The sequence below is a fragment of the Aotus nancymaae genome, unplaced genomic scaffold, assembly GCF_030222135.1.
Source record: "Aotus nancymaae isolate 86718 unplaced genomic scaffold, 86718_ANA_hifiasm-v0.15.2.pri h1tg000002l, whole genome shotgun sequence".
NCBI lineage: Eukaryota > Metazoa > Chordata > Mammalia > Primates > Aotidae > Aotus > Aotus nancymaae.
This window is the reverse complement of record NW_026988413.1, coordinates 65,357,242-65,369,693: the sequence shown is the minus strand read 5'-3', so window position 1 is coordinate 65,369,693 and position 12,452 is coordinate 65,357,242. Positions and strand designations below refer to the sequence as shown.

The 12,452-nt window shown below is 35.5% G+C and overlaps 1 protein-coding gene across 2 annotated transcripts in view; it reads right to left on the bottom strand.

Moving 5' to 3' along the window:
* Positions 1 to 220: 220 nt before the first annotated feature.
* LOC135274263 (uncharacterized) overlaps positions 221 to 12,452 on the bottom strand; it is a 45,686-nt gene continuing 33,454 nt past the window's right edge. Inside the window, exon 2 of one of the 2 annotated variants that reach the window (XM_064375180.1) lies at positions 221 to 451. The gene's annotated coding sequence lies outside the window, so the exon portion shown is untranslated. The remainder of the gene's footprint in view (positions 452 to 12,452) is intronic. The other variant, XM_064375184.1, reaches the window with a different exon arrangement.

Here is a 12,452-nt window from a genome sequence, read left to right as displayed (position 1 = left end):
GACTTTAAAATAAGAGCACAATTATGTTTTTCTCTTTTCTTTCAACTATTTGTTTATCTTTTGAAACTGTTCACTATTGCCACAAGTAGGTATACGTTAAACTAACAATGTCACACTGGACACTATGTTCTGTACCTTAACATTAATAATGTTAAGTCAAAAAGTAATTAAACTTATTTATTTAAATAAGCCAGTGTCAGTAGCAGGAGAGGGCACCTGAGAACAAAAAAGAGAAACTTATATTTAAAGCTGCCGTCTTTATTTCTGTGGAGCAGCTCATTGTTCCTGAATCATTTCTGTTATAAAAGACAGAAATTGTAGTTTTTCTATCTTCGGTCGTCTGCCTTTGGGTGTGGTGGTGACAGGTAAACATGTGGTGCTCAAAATTGTAACGAAATATTCTAAAGATGCAGGTGTAATTAGTCCAGAAGGTCTCATCTGAGAAGCAGTTCTAGAGGAGGAGGAGAAAGAGAAAAAATGACTTTTTTTTTTTCCAGTTAAATATGTCTCAGATCAAGAGTTGTGTTTGCGCTGCCTCCTGGAGTGCGATGCATTTAGTACTTGCAAATCTTTACTTCTATTACCTGTGTTTTTTCTCCTTAATGAGTTTGTCTTAACTTAAAAAAATGCTTATGACAGTCAAGGGTCTCTGAAAAATGCTGTTTTTTTCTAATTATCATAGCCTTCTCTACATCGTGGCTTCTTATATGCCATGCAGAATTCTCACCATAAATTTGTGATCTGAAATATTGAAAATGTTCGCTTTGTGGCTGTTGAACATGGACAGGTGAGGATAATATTTCTATGGGGAAAACCTGGGGTTCTTAGTAAAGATGGAGAACATATAATGTTGAGGTTATATTTTTATTTTTTTATATCTGTATGTATTACATGATTAAGAAAATGCTCATTTAAACAGGATGACATTTATTACCCAGAAAGTTCTGAAAAAAATTATCAGGAGTTACTTGCTTATTAGGGTGCTAAAGAAAGACTACTTAAAATTCCTACTAAAATTACAGAACATGGAAGTTCTGGGGTACATGTGCAGAACATGCAGGTTTGTTACATAGGTATAGACATGCCATGGTGATTGGCCATATCCATCACTCCATCATCTACATTAGGTATTGCTCCTAATGCTATCCCTCCCCTAGACCCCCAGCCCCTGACAGTCACAGTATGTGTGATGTTCCCCTCCCTGTGTCCACATGTTCTCATTGTTCCGCTCCCACTTGTAAGTGAGAACATGCAGCATTTGGTTTTCTGTTCTTGTGTTTGTTTGCTGAGAATGATGGTTTCCAGCTTCATTCATGTCCCTGCAAAGGACATAAACTTATTCTTATTTTTATGGCTGTATTGTATTCCATGGTATATATGTGCCACAGTTTTTAAGTCCAGTCTGTCATTGATGGGCATTTGGATTGGTTCCAAGTCTTTGCTATTGTGAACAGTGCTGCAATAAACATACCTGTGCATGTGTCTTTAGAGTAGAGTGATTTATAATCCTTTGTGTATATACCCAGTAATGGGATTGCTGGGTCAAATGGTATTTCTAGTTCTAGATCCTTGAGGAATTGCCACCCTGTCTTCCACAATGGTTGAACTAATTTACACTCCCACCAACAGTATAAAATTGTATCTATTTCTCCACATCCTCTTCGGCATCTTTTGTCTTTTGACTTTTTAGTGATCACCATTCTAACTGGTGTGAGATGGTATGTCAATGTGGTTTTAATTTTCATTTCTCTAATGACCAGTGATGATGTGCTTTTTTTCCATATGTTTGTTGGCCACATAAATGTCATCTTTTGCAAAGTGTCTGTTCATATCTTTGCCCACTTTTTGATGGGGTTGTTTGTTTTTTTCCTGTAAATTTGTTTAAGTTATTTATAGATTCTGGATATTAGCTCTTTGTCATATGGGTAGACTGCAAAAATTTTTCTCCCATTCTGTAGGTTTCCTGTTTACTCTGATGATAGATTTTTTTTAGCTGTGCAGAAGCTCTTCAGTTTAATTAGATCTGATTTGTCTAATTTTGCCTTTTATTACCATGCTTTTGGTATTTTATGCATGAGGTCTTCGCCCAGGCCCATGTCCTGAATGGTATTGCCTATGTTTTCTTCTAGGGTTTTTATGGTTTTATGTCTTACATTTAAATCTTTAATTCATCTTAGTTAATTTTTATATAAGGTGTAAAGAAGGGATCCAGTTTCAGCTTTCTGCATATGGCTAGCCAGTTTTTCCAGCACCACTTATTAAATAGAGAATTCTTTTGCCATTTCTTCTTTTTGTCAGGTTGGTTAAAGATCAGATGGTTGTAGGTTTGTGGCATTACATCTGAGGCTTCTGTTCTGTTCCATTTGCTTATATACCTGTTCTTGTATCAGCACCATGCTGTTTTGGTTACTGTAGCCTTGTAGTATTCTTTGAAGTCAGATAGTGTGATGCCTTCAGCTTCACCACCCCCCCTTTATAATTGTCTTGGCTGTGTAGGCTCCTTTTTTGGTTCCATATGAAGTTTAAGGTGGTTGTTTCCAATTTTGTAAAGAAAGTCAATGGTCGTTTGATGGGGATAGCATTGAATCTTTACATTACTTTGGGCAGTATGGGCATGCTCACCATATTGATTCCTCCTAACCATAAGCATGGAATGTTTTTCCATTTGTTTGTGTTCTCTCTTATTTCCTTGAGCAGTGGTTTGTAGTTCTCTTTGAAGAGGTCCTTCACATCCCTTGTAAGTTGTATTCCTAGGTATTTCTTTTTGTAGCAGTTGTGAATGAGAGTTCACTCATGATTTGGCTTTCTTTCTGTTATTGGTGTGTAAGAATGCTTGTAATTTTTGCACATTGACTTTGTATCCTGAGACTTTGCTGACTTTGCTGAAGTTGCTTATCAGCTTAAGGAGATTGTGTGATGAGACAGTGGGGTCTTCTAAATATACAATCATGCTGTCTGCAAATAGAGACAATTTGACTCCTCTTTACCTATTTTAATACCCTTTATTTCTTTCTCTTGCCTGATAGCCCTGGCCAGAACTTCCAATACTGTGTCGAATAGGAGTGGTGAGAGAGGGCATCCTTGTCTTGTGCCAGTTTTCAAAGGGAATGCTTCCAGTTTTTTGCCCATTCAGTATGATATTGGCTGTGGGTTTGTCATAAATAGCTTTTATTATTTTGAGATACATTCCATCAATACCTAGTTTATTAAGAGCTTTTAGCATGAAGCGTTGTTGACTTTAGTTGAAGGCCTTTTCTGCATTTCTTGAGATAATAATGTGGTTTTTGTCTTTGATTCTGTTTGTGTGATGAGATACATTTATTGATTTGCATATTTTGAACCAGCCTTGCATCCCAAGGATGAAGCCGACTTGATTGTAATGGATAAGCTTCTTTATATGCTTTTGGATTTGGTTTGACAGTACTTTATTTGCAGATTTTTGCATCAATGTTCATCAGGGATGTTGGCCTGATTTTTTTTTTTTTTTTTTTTTTCAGTTGTGTCTCTGCCAGCTTTTTCTATCAGGATGATGTTTGCCTCATAAAATGAGTTAGGTAGTATTCCCTCTTTCTCTATTGTTTGGAATAGTTTCAGAGGGAATTTTACCAGCTCCTCTTTGTACCTCTGGTAGAATTTGGCTGTGAAACCATCTGGTCCTGGATTGTTTTTGGATGGTAGATTATTAATTGTTACCTCAATTTCAGACCTTGTTATTGGTCTATTCAGGGATTCAACTTCTTCCTGGTTTAGTCTTGGGAGGGTATAATTGTCCAGGAATTTATCCACTTCTTCTAGATTTACTGGTTTATGTGCAAAGAGGTGTTTGTAGTAATCTCTGATGGTAGTTTGTATTTCTTTGGAAGCAGTGGTGATATCCACTTTATCATTTTTTATTGCATCTATTTGATTCTTGTTTCTTTTCTTTTTTATTAGTCTGCCTAGTGGTCTATCTATTTAGTTGATCTTTTCAAAAAACCACCTTCTGGATTCATTAATTTTTTGAAGGGTTTTTTTTTGTGTATGTGTCTCTATCTCCTTCAATTCTGGTCTGATCTTAGTTATTTCTTGTTTTATGCTACCTTTTGAATTTGTTTGTTGTTGCTTCTCTAGTTCTTTTAATTTTGATGTTAGTGTGTTAATTTTAGATCTTTTCTGCTTTCTCTTTTGGGCATTTAGTACTAAAAATTTCCCTCTAGACACTGCTTTAAAAAATATCCCAGAGATTCTGGTATGTTGTGTCTTCATTCTCATTGGTTTCAAAGAACATCTTTATTTCTGCCTTCATTTAGTTATTTATCCAGTACTCATTCAGGAGCAGGTTGTTCGGTTTCCATGTAGTTGTGTGGTCTTGAGTGAGTTTCTTAATCCTGAGTTCTAATTTGATTGCACTGTGGTCTGAGAGACTGTTTGCTATAAATTCTGTTCTTTTGCATTTGCTGAGAAGTGTTTTACTTCCAATTATGTGGTCATTTTTAGAATAGGTGCAATGTGGTGCCAAGAAGAATGTATATTCTGTTTATTTGGGGTGGAGGGTTCTGTTGATGTCTGTTAGGTCCGCTTGGCCCAGAGCTGAGTGCAAGTCCTGGATATCCTTGTTAATTTTCTATCTTGTTGATCTGTCTAATATTGACAGTGGGGTGTTAATGTCTCCCACTGTTATTGTGTGGGAGCTCAAGTCTCTTTGTAGGTCTCTAAGAACTTGCTTTATGAATCTGGGTGCTCCTGCATTGGGTGCATATATATTTAGGATTGTTAGCTCTTCTTGTTGCATTGATTCCTTTACCATTATGTAATACCCTTCTTTGTCTCTTTTGATCTTTGATGGTTTAAAGTTTGTTTTATCAGAGACTAGAATTCTGACCTCTGCTTTCTTTTTGCTTTTGATTTGCTTGGTAAAAATTACTCCATCTCTTTATTTTGAGCCTCTGTGTGTGTCTGCGTGTGAGATGGGTCATGACTCTTTATCCAGTTTGCCAGCCTGTTTCTTTTTATTGGGGCATTTAGCCTATTTACATTTAAGGTTAATATTGTTATGTGTGAATTTGACCCTGCCATTATGATGCTGGTTATTTTGCCCATTGATGTAGTTTCTTCCTCGCATTGATGGTCTTTACAATTTGGTATGTTTTTCCAGTGACTGGTACCAGTTGTTCCTTTCTATGTTTAGTACTTCCTTAAGGAGCTGTTGTAGGGCAGGCCTGGTGCTGTTCTTTAGGTTTTCTTTGCACTTATCTTTCTTTGGTAAATGAAAGCTCTCTTCTTTGTTTACAGGCCAGAAAAACTGAAAACGAACAAACAAACAAAACAGGCTCTTTCACTTACTGGATGTTTGACAAAATAGATTTTGGGGCCAAAACATTGGCATTACTGGTGAACTTGTTAGAAATTCAGTAACTCAGACTTTATTTCAGATCTTCTGAAAAAATAATCTTCATTTACAAGATGTCCAGTTTTGTACACATTAAAATTTGAATGGTACCTTCTAACTCAACATGTCTATCTTGTATGAAAAATAAAAACAACTGTGTCTTTTTCTTCTGAAAAATATACAGAACTCATTCTGTATTACGTAAATATAGCACACAAAAATGCACATGTTAGTGTTTATGCCCTCTATTTTCCACTTTATCGTCCAGACAAGTATCATATATACACTGATGTTGTGGATATTATGCTACTCTCTTTTCTCAGAGTTAGAGAATACGTTACAAAATGTTTGTATATTGACAATTATTTTATTGGATAGTTTCAGCCACTGTTATAAGTCAGAACCAGTTCTATTCACTTTCTCATTTTACCTTGAGTCAAATGAAAAATTCTGCCCATACCCACTTTGTAAATATGTGTGTTTGTGAGTGTTTTCCAGGGACCATTGACATTTAGGGATGTGGCCATAGAGTTCTCTCTGGAGGAGTGGCAATGCCTGGACACTGCACAGAAGAATTTATATAGGAATGTGATGTTAGAGAACTACAGAAACCTGGCCTTTTTGGGTGAGGATAGCTTTAATATGGAATTCCTAATATAAACTAAAGGTTTCATTACTTTTTTGTAGAAGGTATTTTGCTTATTTATACTTTCAGATTTCTGTTTTCAAGAAAATCCTGGGGATTTATCTGTTTAGAAAAGAATTTCTTCAAGATATTTTATTTTGACCCGAAGTTTCCATATTCCTGAGCTGATCTGTGTCCTTCACTTTAGTGGTAATTTCAGTAGTTTAGTGGCATAGAACATTGTTTCTCACACCTTAAAGTCTAATTGCCATCATGAATTTTTGATTGAGTAATAACAGGCAGTGAAATTAAGAATTATAAAATTAAAATATTTCATAAATATTTAAAAATTTATGTTATAAATTGGTATATTGGGATACATTTATTAGAATATTATATCCTCTTTACTGAGCACATTACTAAGTTGGTAATTGGAAAACATGAGCAAGATTCATGTTATTTTTAATAAAACAGGTATTGCTGCCTCTAAGCCAGAGTTGATCACCTGTCTGGAGAAAGCAAAAGAGCCCTGGAAGATGAAGCAACATGCGATGGTGGATGAACCCCCAGGTAGGTGAGAGTGAATACAACAGACGACATGAATGAGCAGTCCAAAGTCAAGGAGAAAGCCAGTATTTAAAGTGATTTGGGAAGCTGTTATCCAAAGGAAATAGTTTCTGAGAAGCCTGTAATTAAAAAAAAAATTACACTCTCACATAAGGGCATCTTCTGTCTTATGCTTCTAAAATATCTAAGAATTCTACTTTTCCTTAAATGATCTTCCTTCCTACAGTGACAGCCAAAGTACTGTTCATGGCATGCAATAAAGTGTAAAATCTGACTTATTTTTTCTTGTTTTTGTGGAGAGACAGGTATCTGCATAATTTTGATATACTGTATGTTAACCTATTTTTTTTTTTTTTTTTTTTTGAGATGGGGTTTCACCATGTTGGCCAGGATGGTCTCAATTTCCTGACCTCATGATCCACCCACCTCGGCCTCCCAAAGTGCTGGGATTACAGGTGTGAGCCACTGCGCCTGGGGTTAACCTATTTTTTAAGTTCTCATTTTGCATCATGACTGAAATGCATGAGAGCAGTGGTTTCTGTTCCATTGATTTTAAAAAAAATTTTCTGCACATTTCATCCTGTTTTCACTACTATAGTCTTGAAATTTTGTTCAAAATTATAAAGTATGATGTCATTCTGCTTTGTTCTTTTTCCTCAAGATTGTGTTGGTTATTCAAAGTTTATTGTAATTTTATGTACGTTTTAGGGTTATATTTTTTATTACTGTGTAATAATACTGGAATTTTGATAAGGAATCTGTTGAATCTGTAGATCACTTTGCATATTATGGCAGTTTCACAATACTTATTCTTTCAATAGAAATAACATATTTTAAAATTTATTTTTGCCCTCTCTAATTTTTTTCATTGATACAGTTTTCACTTAAAAGATTTATAAGTTCCTTGGTTAAATTTGTTCTAAAATTGATTATTTTACATTATTGTAAATTAGATTTTTTTTCTTTATCAAATAGTTTGTTTTAGGTATATGGAACCATAACTTCTATGTTAATTTATATTTTGCTAATTAACTGAGTAGTATTAAATTTATTAGTTTACACAGATTTTAATATAGTGTTTATGTTTTTTAATATATAAGATTACATGATCTACAAACAGCAACATTTTACTTATTGGTCTTCAATATCAATGTCTTTAAATTTTTCTTTTGACTATTTCTTCTTCCATATACTTCCAGTACTATGTTAAAATAGAAGAATTGACAATAAGAAATAATAATTTTGCATTGGTGTCTGTAAATTTGAATGAGCAAACAGCTCTCCAAGTTTTTATAAACTGATTTGAGAAAGTAAAAATCTATTTTTGTTGGGTCTGCCAAGTGATAGAATGCCCTCTGGGTTTGTAGTGAAGAGGGGTTATAGCTTGGTCTTAAAGCTGCTGGGTTTGCATGCAGGTCCACCGTTAGCTGTCTCATTAAAAGGGGCTTGGATAGTTGTAATTCTCATTTAACTTTTGGACAGAGTGAATATTCTTCAGGACTTTGCTCTGCAGGACAGCTTCAAGGGCAGGTTTCTGCAGTCAGGTCTGCATATGGTGGCTTTATATCAATATGTGGATGAGCATGGCTTTCACTGAGTACAAAAGAGGTTTCTCCCAGGTCACTCTGAGTTTATACGTAGGCAGAACTGGTCATGAACTGAGTCATGGAACTGCTTCAGGGATCACAGTAAAAGTCATGGTCTGCAGGCCTGCTGGATGTCTATAAAATGGGGGACTTCATCCAGGCCTCTGGAAAAACAGGACCTCCCTCAGACTGTGGCTGGGAAAAGTTAGGGATAGTTATAGATTAAGTTCAAAATTCTCAGTGGAATCAAGTTAGGTGGAACATTTTCTCATCTGTAGCCAAAAACAGTAGTCTAATAGTTTGCTACCTGAATGAGTGCCTTCCTTCTAAAAAAGATTGCCTTCAATCTTGGGCCTTAGCAGCATTTCACAACTCCCTTCCTGAATCTCAGAGCTCTTTTAATGGCACTTATTTTTGAGATGGGGTCTTGCTACATTACCCAAGCAGGTCTTAATATTTTTACCAGAAGCAATTCTCCAACTTTAATGTACCATGTAGCTGACATTTCAGGTGTGATCCGTGATGCCTGCTTCTCTCATAAATGCATTTTTGTCAGGAATAGCTTACAAATTTTCTTGCTGTCAGGGGATAAGCAAACAGGGAACCCTTTTTTTTTTTTTTTAAATCTTATTAATGTCACTCTCCATATAAATTTTTACTTTTTATTTTTTACTTCAAATTTGTCTGTAATTCTAGATTCAGACATTTAGGGCAATATACTAAAATTTACATGTTGTACCTGAATTAGATAGTATACAGGCAGGCAAAAAGGAATTATAGAATTTTCAACCATTTTTGTCAGCCTGTATCTAAATAAAAACAATTTATTTCCCAAATATTTGTTTTATATATGAGGCTCTGTTAAATATATGCATAATTTAGCAATGTAAGGCTATTTTTTGCTTCTAAACTTGGATTACAGTAGTTTTAGTTTGTGAAAAATGCATATATTTAAAACAAAAATTTATACTATTTTTGCTTTTTCTAATTTATACATACACATATTTTCTATTTTTATTTTATATATATGTATTTTTTATTGCACTTTATGTTCTGGGGTACATGTGCAGAACATGCAGGATTGTCGCATAGGTATATACATGGCAATGTGGTTTGCTGCCTCTATCCCTCCATCACCTATATCTGGCATTTCTCCCCATGTTATCCCTCCCCAACCTCCCCATCCCCTGCTGTTCCTCCCCTCTTCCAGACCAACAGACCCCAGTGTGTGATGCTCCCCTCCCTGTATCCATTTGTTCTCATTCTTCAACACTTTCCTATGAGTGAGAACATGCGGTGTTTGATTTTCTGTTCTTGTGTCAGTTTGTTGAGAATGATGGTTTCCAGGTTCATCTATGTCCCTACAGAGGACACAAACTAATCATCTTCTGTGGCTGCATGGTATTCCATGGTGTATATGTGCCACATTTTTTTTTTTTTTCAAAAAGGAAGCACAAGAAAAAACAGAGAGACATAAAATGAGAGGAGAAGTTATACCATTAAGAGTACTATCAAAGTAAGTCTACGGTTTAAATTCTGTAGTCATTGGTTTTACAATCCAATGTTCCACATTTTCTTTGTCCAGTCTATCATTGATGGGCATTTGGGTTGGTTCCAGGTCTTTGTTATCGTAAACAGTGCCATGATGAACATGTGTGTGCATATGTCTTTACAATAGAATGATTTATAGTCCTTTGGGTATATACCCAGTAATGAGATTGCTGGGTCAAATGGAATTTCTATTTCTAGGTCCTTGAGGAATGACCACACTGTCTTCCACAATGGTTGAACTAATTTACACTCCCACCAACAGTGTAAATGTGTTCCTATTTCTCCACGTCCTCTCCAGGATCTGTCGTCTCCAGATTTTTTAATGATTGCCATTCTAAATGGCATGAGAAGTTATCTCAATGTGGTTTTGATTTGCATTTCTTTAATGACCAGTGATGCTGAGCATTTTCTCATGTTTGTTGGCCTCACATATGTCTTCTTTTGAAAAGTGTCAGTTCATGTTCTCCCACTTTTAAATGTTTTTTTTTTTTTTTTTCTTGTAAATCTGTTTTAGTTCTTTGTAGATTCTGGATATTAGCCCATTGTCAGATGGTAGATTGCAAAACTTTTTTCCCATTCTGTTGGTTGCCTATTCACTCTAATGATTGTTTCTTTTGCTGTACAGAAGCTCTGGGGTTTAATTAGATCCCATTTGTCTATTTTGGCTTTTGATGCCAATGCTTTTGGTGTTTTAGTTGTGAAGTCCTTGCCTATGCCAGTGTTCTTTTTGCCTAGGTTTTCTTCTAGACAAGAAGAAACCTTTTATGGTGTTAGCTCTTATGTTCAAGTCTTTAATCCATCTGGACTTAATTTTAGTTTAAGGTGTCAGGAAGGGGTCCAGTTTCTACTTTCTACACACTGCTAGCCAGTTGTCCCGACACCATTTATTAAACAGGGAATCCTTTCCCCATTGCTTGTTTTTGTCAGGTTTGTCAAAGATCAGATGGTCGAAGATGTGTCACGTTGCTTCTGAAGGCCTGTGTTGTATTCCCTTGGTCTATATTTCTGTTTTGGTACCAGTACCATGCTGTTTTGATTACTGTAGCCTTGTAGTATAGTTTGAAGTCAGGTAGTATGATGCCTCCAGCTTTGTACTTTTTGCTTAGGATTGTCTTGGCAATGCAGGCTCTCTTTTGGTTCCATATGAAGTTTAAGGTTTTTTTTTCTGTTTCTGTGAAGAAGGTCATAGGTAGCTTGATGGCAATAGTGTTGAATGTATAAATTACCTTGGGTAGTATGGCCATTTTCACAATATTGATTCTTCTTAATCATGAGCATGGAATGTTTTTCCATAGTTTGTGTCCTCTCTTGTTTCATTGAGCAGTGGTTTGTAGTTCTCCTTGAAGAGGTCCTTTACTTCCTTTGTTAGTTGTATTCCTAGGTATTTTATTCTCTTTGTAGCAATTGTGAATGGCAGTTCATTCTTGATTTGGCTCTCTTTAAGTCAAATTAAGATTAGTGTATGGAATGCTTGTGATTTTTGCATATTGATTTTGTATCCTGAGACTTTGCTGAAGTTGCTTATCAGTTTCAGGAGATTTTGGGCTGAGGCAATGGGGTCTTCTAAATATACAATCATGTCATCTGCAAATAAAGACAATTTGACTTCCTCCTTTCCTAACTGAATACAATTACTTTCTTTTTCTTGCCTGATTGCTCTAGCTAAAACTTCCAATACTATATTGAATAGGAATGGTCAGAGAGGATATCCTTGTCTAGTGCCAGATTTCAAAGGGAATGCTTCCAGTTTTTACCCATTCAGTATTATACTGTCTGTGGGTTTGTTGTATATAGCTTTTATTATTTTGAGTTCTGTCGATACCTAGTTTATTGAGAGTTTTTAGCATAAAAGGCTTTTGAATTTTTTCAAAGGCCTTCTCTGCATCTATTGAGATAATTGTGATTTTTGTCTTTGGTTCTGTTTATGTGGTGAATTACCTTTATAGATGTGCATATATTGAACTAGTCTTGCATCCCCAGGATGAAGCCTACTTGATCATGATGAATAAGCTTTTTGATGTGCTATTGCAGTTGGTTTGCCAGTATTTTATTGAAGATTTTTGCATCTATTTTCTTCATGGATATTGGCCTGAAGTTTTCTTTTCTTGTTGAGTCTCTGCTGGGTTTTCATATCAGGATGATATTGGTCTCATAAAATGGTTTGGGAAGGATTCTTTCTTTTTGTATTGTTTGGAATAGTTTCAGAAGGAATGGTACCAGCTCCTCTTTGTATGTCTGGTACAATTTGGCTGTGAACTCATCTGGACCTGGGCTTTATTTGGTTGGTGGGCTATTAATTGCTGCCTCAACTTCAGCTGTTGTTATTGGTCTATTCAGGGTTCAACTTCTTCCTGGTTTAGGCTTGGGAGGGTGCAAGTGTCTAGGAATTTATCCATTTCTTCCAGGTTTACTGGTTTGTGTTCATAGAGTTGTTTGTAGTAATCTGATGGTAGTTTGTATTTCTGTGGAATCTGTGGTGATATCCCCTTTATCGTTTTTTTATTGCATCTATTTGATTCTTCTCTCCTTTCTTTTTTATTATTCTGGCTAGTGGTCTGTCTATTTTATTGATCTTTTCAAAAAAATGCTCCTGGATTTATTGTGTTTTTTTTTTAAGGGTTTTTTGTGTCTCTATCTCCTTCAGTTTTGCTCTGATTTTAGTTATTTCTTGTCTTCTGCTAGCTTTTGAATGTTTTTTTTAATCTTGCTCCTCTAACTCTTTCAGTTTTGATGATAGGGTATCAATTTTAGATCT